We start from the raw sequence: 11,995 nt of genomic DNA, 5'->3' as shown, positions 1-11,995 counted from the left end.
GTTACAAATGTCAGCTCTATTAATTGGCATGAGTCTCCTCCCTGAGAAATAACAGGGGGTCCACCCCATCCTTGAGAAATTTTACTTGTAACCTCCTTCTCGTGCGTGAGGTAGGTAGGTAAGCAGTTTATTCAAAAGAACACATGTCGATATTTTATTTGTAGAACAGCTGTTTTGACAACTTTAAAAAATTCTCAAATTTCATAATATTATTCAAACAAAGGAAAAGCACTCTGAACACAATCACAATAGTATAATCGTAGTTTTCATGATTTAGCCGCCAATCGGCATATGTTATTCCCTAAATTATCCTCGTTAATGAGGCTTATAGATCAATGAGCAAGGAAAGTTGTGTGAGTGTACCACACCAAATTTTTACTGTACACACTATATATCACTTCACTTATAATACTAAATTTTATGTGGATTCTCTAGAAGTAGCTCTTATCAAGATTTGGATTTAAGTGTTACCTACCTCTCCAATAAAATTTAGGTTTTTATTGAACGAGCGTAGCGAGTTCCTACTTCTCGAGTTGTTGACCGATTGTAGGCTTGCTTATTTGTATTTTCGACGATTGTTTTAATCGAATATTGAGGATTGAGCAGATAGTTCTTAGTTTTGAAAGTTCTTTCGCTTGTCAAAAGGACATGCAATCTTGATCTCTAGATTAAGAAGAAGAAGAAGAAAAACAAGAAAATCAAGCATGTGTTTGTGCAACTTATAGGAATGGAAGTAATTCAAATAGAAAGGTCTCCACAGAATCAATATAATTATCAGTCATTATCGTTTTTATTGCAAATAGAACAGAGAACCTATCAATCACACACCTCGAATAAAGTACATCATTCAAAAACACAAGTCAATTCTCTCACCGAGAAAAATTATGCATTAATTATTTATCAAATTAAAGCATTATAGTAGTAATGTAATAGTAAAAAAATCATAGTGTAAAAAATGAAAATAAATAAGAGTAAAGATAAGATCTCACAAGGGTATAATCTATCTGAATAGTATTATTTTGTTCATCAGACACTTGTCCATCCAAGGTAACATTTCCCAGCTGATGTCTAAAATTTTGATAATAAATTAATACTTCGTATTCTCTCTATGTGCGTGATTTCGAGAATTATTTTCCCTGTGTTTATATTAGTAAATTGGATTTTTATATTTTTTCGATTTCTCCATTGAGAAACGATGTTTGTTGAGTCACGATAGTTTGGACAACACTTGTATAGGTGCTCAAGCAGCTCCCTATACTTTTCTTTTTGTTTTCTTCTCTTCTCCTTCTTCTTCTTCTTCTTCTTCTTCTTCTCCCTTTTATCCTATTACATTCTTTTTTGATGGCTCTAGCTAAAAGTATTCAATTGTTTGAGGTTTTTCTTCATAAAATAATGTCCACACAATGGGTGTTTACATTTAAAATATTCGAGTTACACCCATAAGTCACCCCCTTATGAGAAGTTGAAATTTATTGTATGCAAAAGTTGAAGTATTTGACCAATAAATTATCCTGCAAGTTATAGTATTATAGTTACAACAAGTCTCCAATTTATTGAAGGGCTTCCATACATATGACTCACTCTGTATATCGAAATATGTTTGTTATGTACATATTATATTTTTGACAACATCCCAGTGTTTCGTATCAGCTTCACAGTTTGAAATGAATTTTTCTACTGCTATTAGCAGAGTTCCAAGTTGAATTTGATCCACATGAGCTTGATACTTCATAATATTACTGGAATAGTAAAACTTGTATAGTGGAGTGTTTTGTCTTACTCGTGAAAAGCTCAAGGTAGACTAGTTACTAGATTTTCCTGGAATAAGGAAAGGAGTCAGGTGTATAACCAGGTATTAGATTTTGGTAACACACCATAATCAGTTATATGATGTTAATAAACTTGGAAAAGACGCAATAAATTCTCTGATAGAGGATCAAAAATAGTTGATATGATTATGAATCAAAGTGATTTGGTGAGGGATATATTATAAATTACAGCATTCCTCCAAACCAATAGTTTGTTTTTATAAGTCAAGTCAAGCACAAGATGTACTTTGCTTCATTCAATTAAATTATATGGAAATTTCTTGTTTTTTCTGGAATAAATTGTACACGTGTAATGACGCTCACATGTATTCAATTTTTTTTTTGCTCAAAACCTGATTTCCCTTATTTTGTCCAAGTTTATCCTTTCCTTCAAATCACTATCTTCAATGCACGATACACTGATTGGAGAATCTTATTTTTCTGCCATACCCTCCATGCTTTATAGAAATAAATTTGATCTAAATCGAATCTGAGATCTATTTATGCTCGATTAGTACAGTTTTTAAACTGGATCAATTCATACGAATTTCATATTATTTGAATCACTCCTATCTATTTCCCACAATTCCTCGGCACTTTCAAACTTTCTATCAAATGATGACTGAAAAATAAATAATTAACGATGAATTTATATATTACAGGCACAGAATGTCTTGCGAAATCACCCAACCTTAATGAGTGTGTGAAGAACGTCGCTCAGGGAGTTTTCAGCAACATGCATCTTGGTAAGAAGATAACTAGTTTTGTTGAGTTTAGTTAACAAGTTAAACATTTATTTCAAAAATGAATAGAACTGGGTACTTGATTTTGTCATCAGGTACCGCAAGTATAATTATGGATAACAATATGCCGGTTGATACACCAATGTTAATATTATTTAATTTGAAAAAAAATAGAAATACTATGGCCCAGTTGCACAAAAGCCGGTTAAATTAAAATCCTGATTAATTTCAGGAGAACCAAGTCTTCTTCCGAGGAAGCCTTCTCTGATTGGTCTTGAGCAATGAATTACAATTAAAATTTAACCGGCTTTCGCGCAACCGGCACTAGAATTTATATTTATCACTAACATAAATTTATTAAAATAAGGAGATCACGTCCTCGGTGTTACATCATAGTTAATTGCTGGTAAACTGAAGTACGCGATATACTAATGAGTAAGCGATGTGATTGGTAGATTAGGTGATAATTTGCAATTGGTCTAGACAAGCCACTCCAAATTGTGTTCTATTTAAATGTCACAGAAATGTCGGTTCATACACCCAGACAAAGTAATAAAAATGAAGAAATTCACAAGAAACAATTAATTAGAGTATTGAAATGCAAAACGAAATCAAAAAATGTTCGAAACAGGATAAAATTAAAATTTTCAAGTATATTTTTTTAAATGTGAAATTGTTTAGACGATTGGATAAAAATATAAAATATTAGAACATTATAATTTATTCAAATGATAATTACGTTGACTTTGGGCCTACAAAAGCTTCAATCGATGCCGACGATACAACTATTGTAAAGGTACATTCTTCATAAATATAGTGAGGTCCACGTCACCACCTCCGTAAACAAAGCCATAGTGCATTCGTATGACATCAGCACAGGTAGGGCTCCTACACCAATAAAAACACTACCTGATATAGATCAGCTGATATCAACGAATTTTTATTGGTGTAGGAGCCCTACCTGTGCTGACGTCACACGAATGCACTACGGCTTTCTTTACGGAGGTAGTGCATAGTGGCAGTGTAGAAAGATGAGAGGACAGCGTTGCCGATTCTTTGCCTTGCCACTGCCTTCTATAGAAGATAGCTGCTACCGGTATATATGATGAAATATTTACTGTTTATTGTCATAAAAATGATCAATTATTGTTTATTCGGCAAGAAATATTATGTAGTAATAAATTTTCATAATAATTGTGATTAACAGTTATTTCTACACTGTTGAAAAACGTTCAGAGTTAGAAAAGGGTAGCGCTATCTGCTTTGTTGAATGATAGACAAGGATAGCAACACCAATCTTAATCGAATACTGCCATCATAACGTGGACCTCACTATAGTAGTTTATTCAGGCCTAGACTTCTCCATATTGAACTCAACAAGAAATCACAATACCTAGTCGTAATAAAGTATAACTGATTCATAACAAAATTATATAATTTAGATCAATATACTCATGTGAAACAGATCAATTTATTGCAATCACGTGATTCAGATCAATTACAATCACGTGATTCAGATCAATTACAATCATGCGAATCAGAATAATCACACGTAATACAATCGAGTTCCATTGTGATGAACAGGTTTCAAGGAGGTTGGAGTGCCAGTAATGGATCCATTGCAAGTGGTGAAAATGGACATAATCAATGGACAGGGATCGGTCGTGTGAACTTGGAATTGACCAACACGTCGCACTCCGGACTATCCAAAGTCATTGTCGACAGAGTTGTGTAAGTTTTAACTACTCGTATGTAACAGTTCATATAACTTGCCAGACTTTACCTAATACACTATAGTTATTATTGTTCACTAAGTTGTAAGCTAGCCTATGTAAGTACATGATGCATACAGACTAGCAGGTAACCGAGCTTCGCAAGTGTCCAAATAAAGACTTGACAAACTGAAAACTTGAAGAATCAAAAATAGGCTCAGTGGTTGATAACAGCTATCGATTGTAATTGAGAATATTCATTTTATTAATAAATTTGTATATAAATTTCATGGCAAATTAATATATTTTAATTTGAATTTGAAAAAAATATTTCGATTTGATAAGTTGAGGAAGATTCTTGTGTCTGCTACTCCCTTTGGAAGAGTGGCCACTTGTAGTGCTTACTTTTCTAGATACAATTTAGGAGTCGAAAAATCGTATCTCGGTAGTTTGGAGCCCACCTAAAGCTGTAGGTTCACTTTTCTTCTCTAATCATCATCCGTCTCATTACCCACGCACCAGAATGGAGATCTTGCAGGCATCAACCTCAGCAAAACATCACAATGTATTGAGTCTCTTGACATTGCTCCGTTAAGGTGCGTACAGATTTACGCGTCGCGAACATGAGCAATTCACTTTTAATCAGCTGATGCCAAGCTTTTAATATCTGTATTTTACCGTTTCTGTAAAAATACAGATATAGTCAGCTGATTAAAAGTTAATTGCTCATGTTCGCGGCGCGTATATCTGTACGCACCTTTAGATATATCGTGTGACTTGGCTGGCTCAGGTCTGGTGTCAGAGTTGTCAGATCGCACCTGATTAATTTCAGGGCTTCTGACGTTGGATGATCTCAGATTTCCAGATATTGAAATCTGTAAGAGCCAAATTAATACGGTACTGAAGCTATTAATTACGCCTTAACGATACGTAACTCTGTACACTTCATCAATTATTATTTTTATAATTCTATAATAATATTATCCATAGTAATTAATTCTATAATAATTCTTTCAAGTAGCCCTTTCGAAATAAATGAATAATATTTTGATTTTTTTTTTTAGAACTGACCCGGAGAAATACTCGTTGGACCTATACATCACAGTCCCCAACTACAACATTGAAGGACTATATAAGGCTAAAGGAAAAATTATCGTTCTTCCAATCCAGGAGAGGGTGACAGCTATTTCAAATTCAGTAAGTAGACAATTCTCCGCTTTTTCCTGTTTCATTGGAAAAGTATATCTAATATACGTAGAAATAGAAAATAAAAATTTAAGTCCCCTTTATTAAAAAATTGCTTACTCTCTAAATTGTATTAAAAACTGTAAACATTGATTTAAAAAAGATACTTAGATTTTTATTTTCCATGTCTATTCAAGAGTAGCCCTAACATAAAATACAATCCAATAAGTTATATACGTACTTTATTCAAAGCATTGTCCGCTCATTCATACAGTTCTCAATATACAGTAAAACCCGATAAAGCTAATTCTTCGCTATAAGTAAATAGCGGATCTTTTCAAATTTTCTTCAAATTTACTCGTACTTGAAACTAAGTGAAAAATAAACGCGTTATTGAGTTCCGATCTTCCCATACAACAAAGCTATCATTTTGTCTCTTGAAATAAGTTATAGTCTACTGTATTTCGTTGCAGTAATTTTGTACATCTGTAAATTATTGGATTATTTTCCCTGATCACTGATATTTTTTGGCAAAAATAATTTTTACTTATGAAGAGAAAAATATGGAGTTGTATGAAGTACTCAAATATGTTAATTCTACCAAACATATTCCACGTTATAATGGCAGTGTTTAATTAGCAATGGTATCGTCTATCATTCAACAAAACGGATAGCGCTATCTCTTTCTCGCTTTGCTGTCTTTTAAAATTTAGAATTATTAATTAATAAAATATCTCATTTTAACTATGAAAATTCATTATGAATTATTGAGAATATAATTTCTTGCTTGATAAAATAATTGATTACGGTATTTCAAACGAGAATGATCAGTTAATATTACATCAATAAACCTGTATCAGCTACCGTTTATAGAAGGCATTGACAGGACAGAGGATCGGCAACGTGTTCTCCTATCCTTCTTCACTGCCATTATAACGTGTATCTCACTATAGAACTATTTACATCATGCCATATTATAAAATTCAATAATTATTGTTCTTGCAACAGAAGTAAACATCCATTATACCATAGGAAAGGAAAGTTTGATTATACCACAAACCAATGAAGGTTTGTATTCTGTGATTTGAGAATTTCGACTTTTTAAGAATTGAGACATTTAGCTTAACAATCTTGATATGAAGTGAAATGCCAACTAATCAAACTGTCATATCAAATTGGATTCCGCTTCGTGTAATTATCTCTGTGGGTAGATGACACAAGCTGATAAGTCATGATTTGTAAACTTTTCAGGAGAGCAATTTGAAAGTTTGCCATAGCTGCAAACATTCTATAATATTTTTTCTTACCCATTTTACACTAATATAATCAGATGATCCTCGACTATTTAATAGTCTTACCCATTTTACACTAATATAATCAGCTGATCCTCGACTATTTAAATATCAAGGGATAAAACAATTTATTTAAATTAACTATTGAGAATTTTTGCAAGTGATGACAGAGATATCATGTTTTGCCATCTGCCAAATGTTTCAAATCACAATGTAACAGTATAGGGAATATCTTAAAAATCGATTGAATATATTTTTTAAAAATTAATTGATATTATTTACAAGTATTGATCAAGTTAACCAAACTTGAACTGTTGCAAAGTTGTATGGTTATGTAGTTCTCAATATGGGTTATTGATTTTCAGATTTATAATAGCCTACCAGTACATACACTTATCAAATTTTGTCATCTTTTGATATTGGATTATAATACAAACCGGTAGAAGAGTGTTGAGATATATGTACTTATCAATATTTGTCAACTTGGGGTTGGAAGAAAATGCAGTATCAGGCTTAAGCAGGTCTATATCTCAGCTATTAAAAAGGTACAACATATTTAGTTATACCATCTTATAGATCTAATTTTCTGAACACAACCATATGCATAACTCAATATGGTCAAAAATGTGACTTATCAACTTGTGTCATCTACCCACAGATCTGCAGTAATAAGACAGTGCAGTGGACTACCTCAACCGGTTACATGTGTTCTAGTTCTTATCAAAGAAAGGTATTTGAACAGTTCTGCAGGACTGTAGCCTATGAGATCACTTAGTGGGGTCAACTTGAAATATAAGCTAGCAACTTTCACTCTGACAAGTGAATTATGAAGAGTGCTAGAGACTGGATTAGTGAACTAATTTGATGGAGGTGAATGAACCCACGACTTTAGGCGGTTCCGAACCACCGGAAGCTAGTGGAGCTTGTTTCAAGTTGTCAAATCTCTAACGAGATTACTTGGAGTACCTGCATCACTTATCTAATGTAGAGCGATAAGGTATTACGCTAACCCCTAATCAATCGTATGATTGACAGCCATATTTATGTCCAGTTTATGATTTGTAGTTCTATATGAATAGATAAATAAGTGCGGTTGAAATGTATGATTGCCATTTGAAATAGATGAACGGATTACTGAATTTTATCATAGAGAAAAGATAGCATAAGAAGATATCCCATGGTAAAGAGCTTATGCTATCTCTTCTCTATTATATTACATACCATAAAAAATAATGTTGAATGAGTGTGACGAATATACAATACTATGCAATACAATATTTTTATAGTCTATATTATAAAGTATCTATAGTGCTTCAATCTCTTCGTCAAGTAAGTTCTTTGTTATGTGCTTGGAATGCCTTTTCAATTGTTTAGGAATCCACCAAAAACTATTGATTCATAATCACCATCAGTCATCGCATTACTGTTCGCCGTCATTCGACAAATTGAATACTTCAATTTCTTTTTTGTAATAAATTCGTCAATAATCATTCCTATTTCTTTTTTTTTAGTGGGAATCAAAGCAGTTTGGAAGATAAAGGGCGAACCAAAGGTGAAGAACGGCAAGACTCACATGAAAATCACAAAGTTTGACGTGGAAATCGTTCCCAAGGATTTGAAAATGCGACTGGAAAATCTCTTTAATGGAAACAAGAATTAGGTAAGACTAGAGATTCGCCCTAGGTAGAAGTAGGCTTCAAAAAATCCAATAATTATTGTCCAAAGCTGAAATGAAATAGGGCTAAAAGTTGACATTTGCAAATGTATTGGCTCTCATGAGCCATATGTTTTGCATTTATCAAATGTTCATTGCTTTTTACTGAATCATAATCTAATTACCGTTAATTTTTATTCGCAACTGATTGATAGTTGGAAAAATGAAAGAACAGCCCAAGCTACATTATTTTATTGTCACAATTTTTAAATACCGCATACCGTATAAATATTAGTGAGCCCCCGGACTGGAGAACTAGCTCAAAATACCGCTGATATCTGACAGCTGTTCTATTGAAATCTTACGGTCCCGATTCCGGTAGGAATCGATCTAAAAAATCCATAAGATTTTTACAATCGTGATTATCCTATACTATTAACGAGCAATTATTCTGTTTATATGTTTGTATTTCACCGGATCTCGAGAACGGCTCTAACGATCCTCACGAAATTCAGAACATAGAAGGTTTATAATATAAAAATTCGATTGCACTAGGTCTCATCCCTGGGAAACTCGCTGAAGGACATTAAAAGGATAATTATTATCCATATTTGAAAGTGTGAGCAAGTGAAAAAGATTATAAAAGCTGTAGTTGAGTTACCAAATTAGCGATCTTAATTTAAAATATCGCAGTATTCATGGAACATCTGGAAGAATAGGTACAGAAAGTGACCGGATGATAGCAAAATAATTTTAAAATCGATCTCTCCAAACATATGGTAGTTGAATTGATGTTTATTGTGAGGTGATAGAAATGCGACTAATTTCTTCAGCTTCTGTTGTATTGTTCCTCTGTTGCTCTATGTTTGTACACAGCCATGGCCTTGAGAGAGCCAGTTGTCCTGTCTGTTAATTCCTAATCCGGACTAAATACCACGAGAACCAATCAGAGAAGCCTTCTATTAAAAAAACCCTGCTCTGATTAGTTCTCATGGAATTTAATCATGATTGAAATTGAACAGGCTTTTGAGCTACTGGACCTGATATATTCATGTTTCAAAATCAGCTAAAAACTATATCGAAAAAACATAATATTCTATCAGCTGGTCCTATTTCCTTTCATCCTATACTATTAAACGAGCAATTTCTGTTTATATGTTTATATTATGTTTAGATGTTCAGATGTTTGGATGTTTAGATATTTAGATGTTTATATGTTTGTATTTCACGGATCTCGAAAACGGCTCTAACGATCCTCACGAAATTCAGAACATAGTAGGTTTATAATATAAAAAAATCGATTGCACTAGGTCTCATCCCTGGGAAAACTCGCTGAAGGACATTAAAAGGATAATTATATCCATATTTAGAAAAACAGCTGATAATAATTATTTCGTCGTCTGTTGATGATGGAAGTGAGTGAGCGAGTTCATGTGTGTGGGACTGTGTCAAAATTATGACTCAGCTGTTGAACTTTTGTAATCATTCAATCAGGTACTTAGTGCCGGTTGCGTAAAAGCCGGGTTATTTTAATCCTGATTAATTCCAGTAGAAACATCTTTTTGAAAAGGGTCTTCTCTGATTTGGTTCACGTGAAATTAATCAGGATTAAAATTTAACCGACTTTTGTGCAACGGGCCTTTGTGAGGGGAATTTTTGCATTCCTCTGGGAATTAATCTCAATTCACTATGATAGGATAGAACATTTCTGTATAAACTATGAATGTTATTATAATTTTTCTTTCGTAATAAATTTTTTATGCTTTTGTACTCCAGAGCGAAGCTCGGTCCCGTTATTGATGTCATTACATGACACAAGACAAACCTATTGATATTTATATTAATGAATCACAAGTAAATACTCAAGTTCTCAATTTAGATAGAAATTAAATTAAGTTATATGTTAATTTACATTCAAATTTTCATCCCTAAGCTTTTGGTTTCAAGCTAAGATTAAAGAAAGAAATCATATAATGGTAGTCAATAATCAAAGTGATTGAATGAATTCTATTCAGAATTATTCAAATTAACATTAATATGTCTACTTAAAAATTCCTACTTCAATATTTATGGTAGTAAAGTTTAGGACATGAAAAATCAGCCACATTAAATGTTAGACTAATTATTATGAATGGACTCTTCTTTCTTCTTTCGTAATATATTTGTTATGCTTTTGTACTCCAGAGTGAAGCTCGGTCCCCGATATTTAATTCTAAACCTTTGTATATCAATGCTATAACTATTATATAATATATCGTGCTATTGAGCACGTATCCTTGAGCACGTGTCTTATAAAGGATTAATTAATTAAAGGAGTTGGTCAATTCTATTGACCAACAAACTAGAAATCAATATGGTTCTAAGAATTTGTGTTTTGAAATATTGGAAGTTGATTGATGAAAGCAATTGAGAGTTGTCGTCGAACACATTAACCCACATACTGACTGTTGTTACTCGAGCCTCAAATCAAAAAGAGGAACTCGTTACACCTGCTCAATAATATTTCAATAAGGTTGAGCAATACTGATCAGCCAAGTTCAACCACCCAATCTAGGATTTTGTCAAGCTAAGATCGCAATATTACTATATGGTAATGCATGTTACATTCTTTGTTTAAACCTCCATAGTTTCTTTAAAATAAGTTGAGACATGACCCTCCATCCAAAAAAATTACAGGGTTGCCAAATCGTGTAAAATTGCAACTTACTCAAATTCCCACTTCACGTCAGAAATTGGATTAAGAATATCATCCCTGATATCCCAGTAGTGTCCCAAGTATAAAACTCTTAATCCCCGCACACACACATTGAGTTTTGTTCGTACGGTATTTTGCCGTCCTTATAAATTCTATTAGATTGAACATATGATTTCAAACAGATTATGTTTGTCAAGTTCCGTTTAATCTGATGAAATTCATATAAGGACGCCAAAATATCGTACGATCAAAAATTGATTAACTTGCTCTACGCATTACGACACCCCATAATTCTGAGAGAAGTAATATTTAAAGGAAAAACAAATTTTCGCAATGTATCAAATTTCATCAAAAAAGTTAGATTTCCTGTTAATTCTTCAACCCTGATACTTTTTTAGCACTACTGGGATATCTGGGATGATATTCTACATCCAATTCTGACGTTGAATTGGAAATTTGAGTAAGTTGCAATTTTACACGATTTGGCAACATTGTGATTTCTTCGAATGGAGAGCTAAGTCTCAACTTTCTTTATACAGAATATAATCCAGTTCCATTGAATTTGTATCGTTCAAAGTCCTCAAAAAGGTTGATTGGATCAGAGTTCATAGCTTCATCGACAGTTTGTGCTAAATATTGTTAATATTGGACATTATTAATGATATTGCTATGTGTGAGCACAGTTCAATCAAGTTAGCCTATAAAATAGAATGGAATCTCAAGTACTCTTATGAAATGTTTTATTTCAAAAGGATACTTAAGATTTCATTTCTCGTAGCCCTATAAGAAAAAGTTTCTAAATTACCCCACCAATATTTTGATATCACTTAATTTTTTCAGGAGAGCAAATGAACAATTTCCTGAATCAAAACTGGGAAGAGGTTTACGTGCAGCTGAAGCCGGTCA

The 11,995-nt window shown here is 32.9% G+C and overlaps 1 non-coding gene across 1 annotated transcript; it reads left to right on the top strand.

Annotated features, from left to right (window-relative positions):
- The first annotated feature begins 2,401 nt into the window (after positions 1 to 2,401).
- On the top strand, positions 2,402 to 11,995 carry LOC111048657. Its single transcript, XR_005574059.1, has 5 exons — positions 2,402 to 2,554; positions 4,136 to 4,282; positions 5,328 to 5,460; positions 8,252 to 8,400; positions 11,930 to 11,995. It is a non-coding gene; the product is annotated as an uncharacterized LOC111048657 (transcript).

The sequence above is a fragment of the Nilaparvata lugens genome, unplaced genomic scaffold (genome assembly GCF_014356525.2).
Source record: "Nilaparvata lugens isolate BPH unplaced genomic scaffold, ASM1435652v1 scaffold6973, whole genome shotgun sequence".
Lineage (NCBI taxonomy): Eukaryota > Metazoa > Arthropoda > Insecta > Hemiptera > Delphacidae > Nilaparvata > Nilaparvata lugens.
Note: the sequence above shows the minus strand (reverse complement) of the source record. Positions and strands in the feature narration are given on the sequence as shown.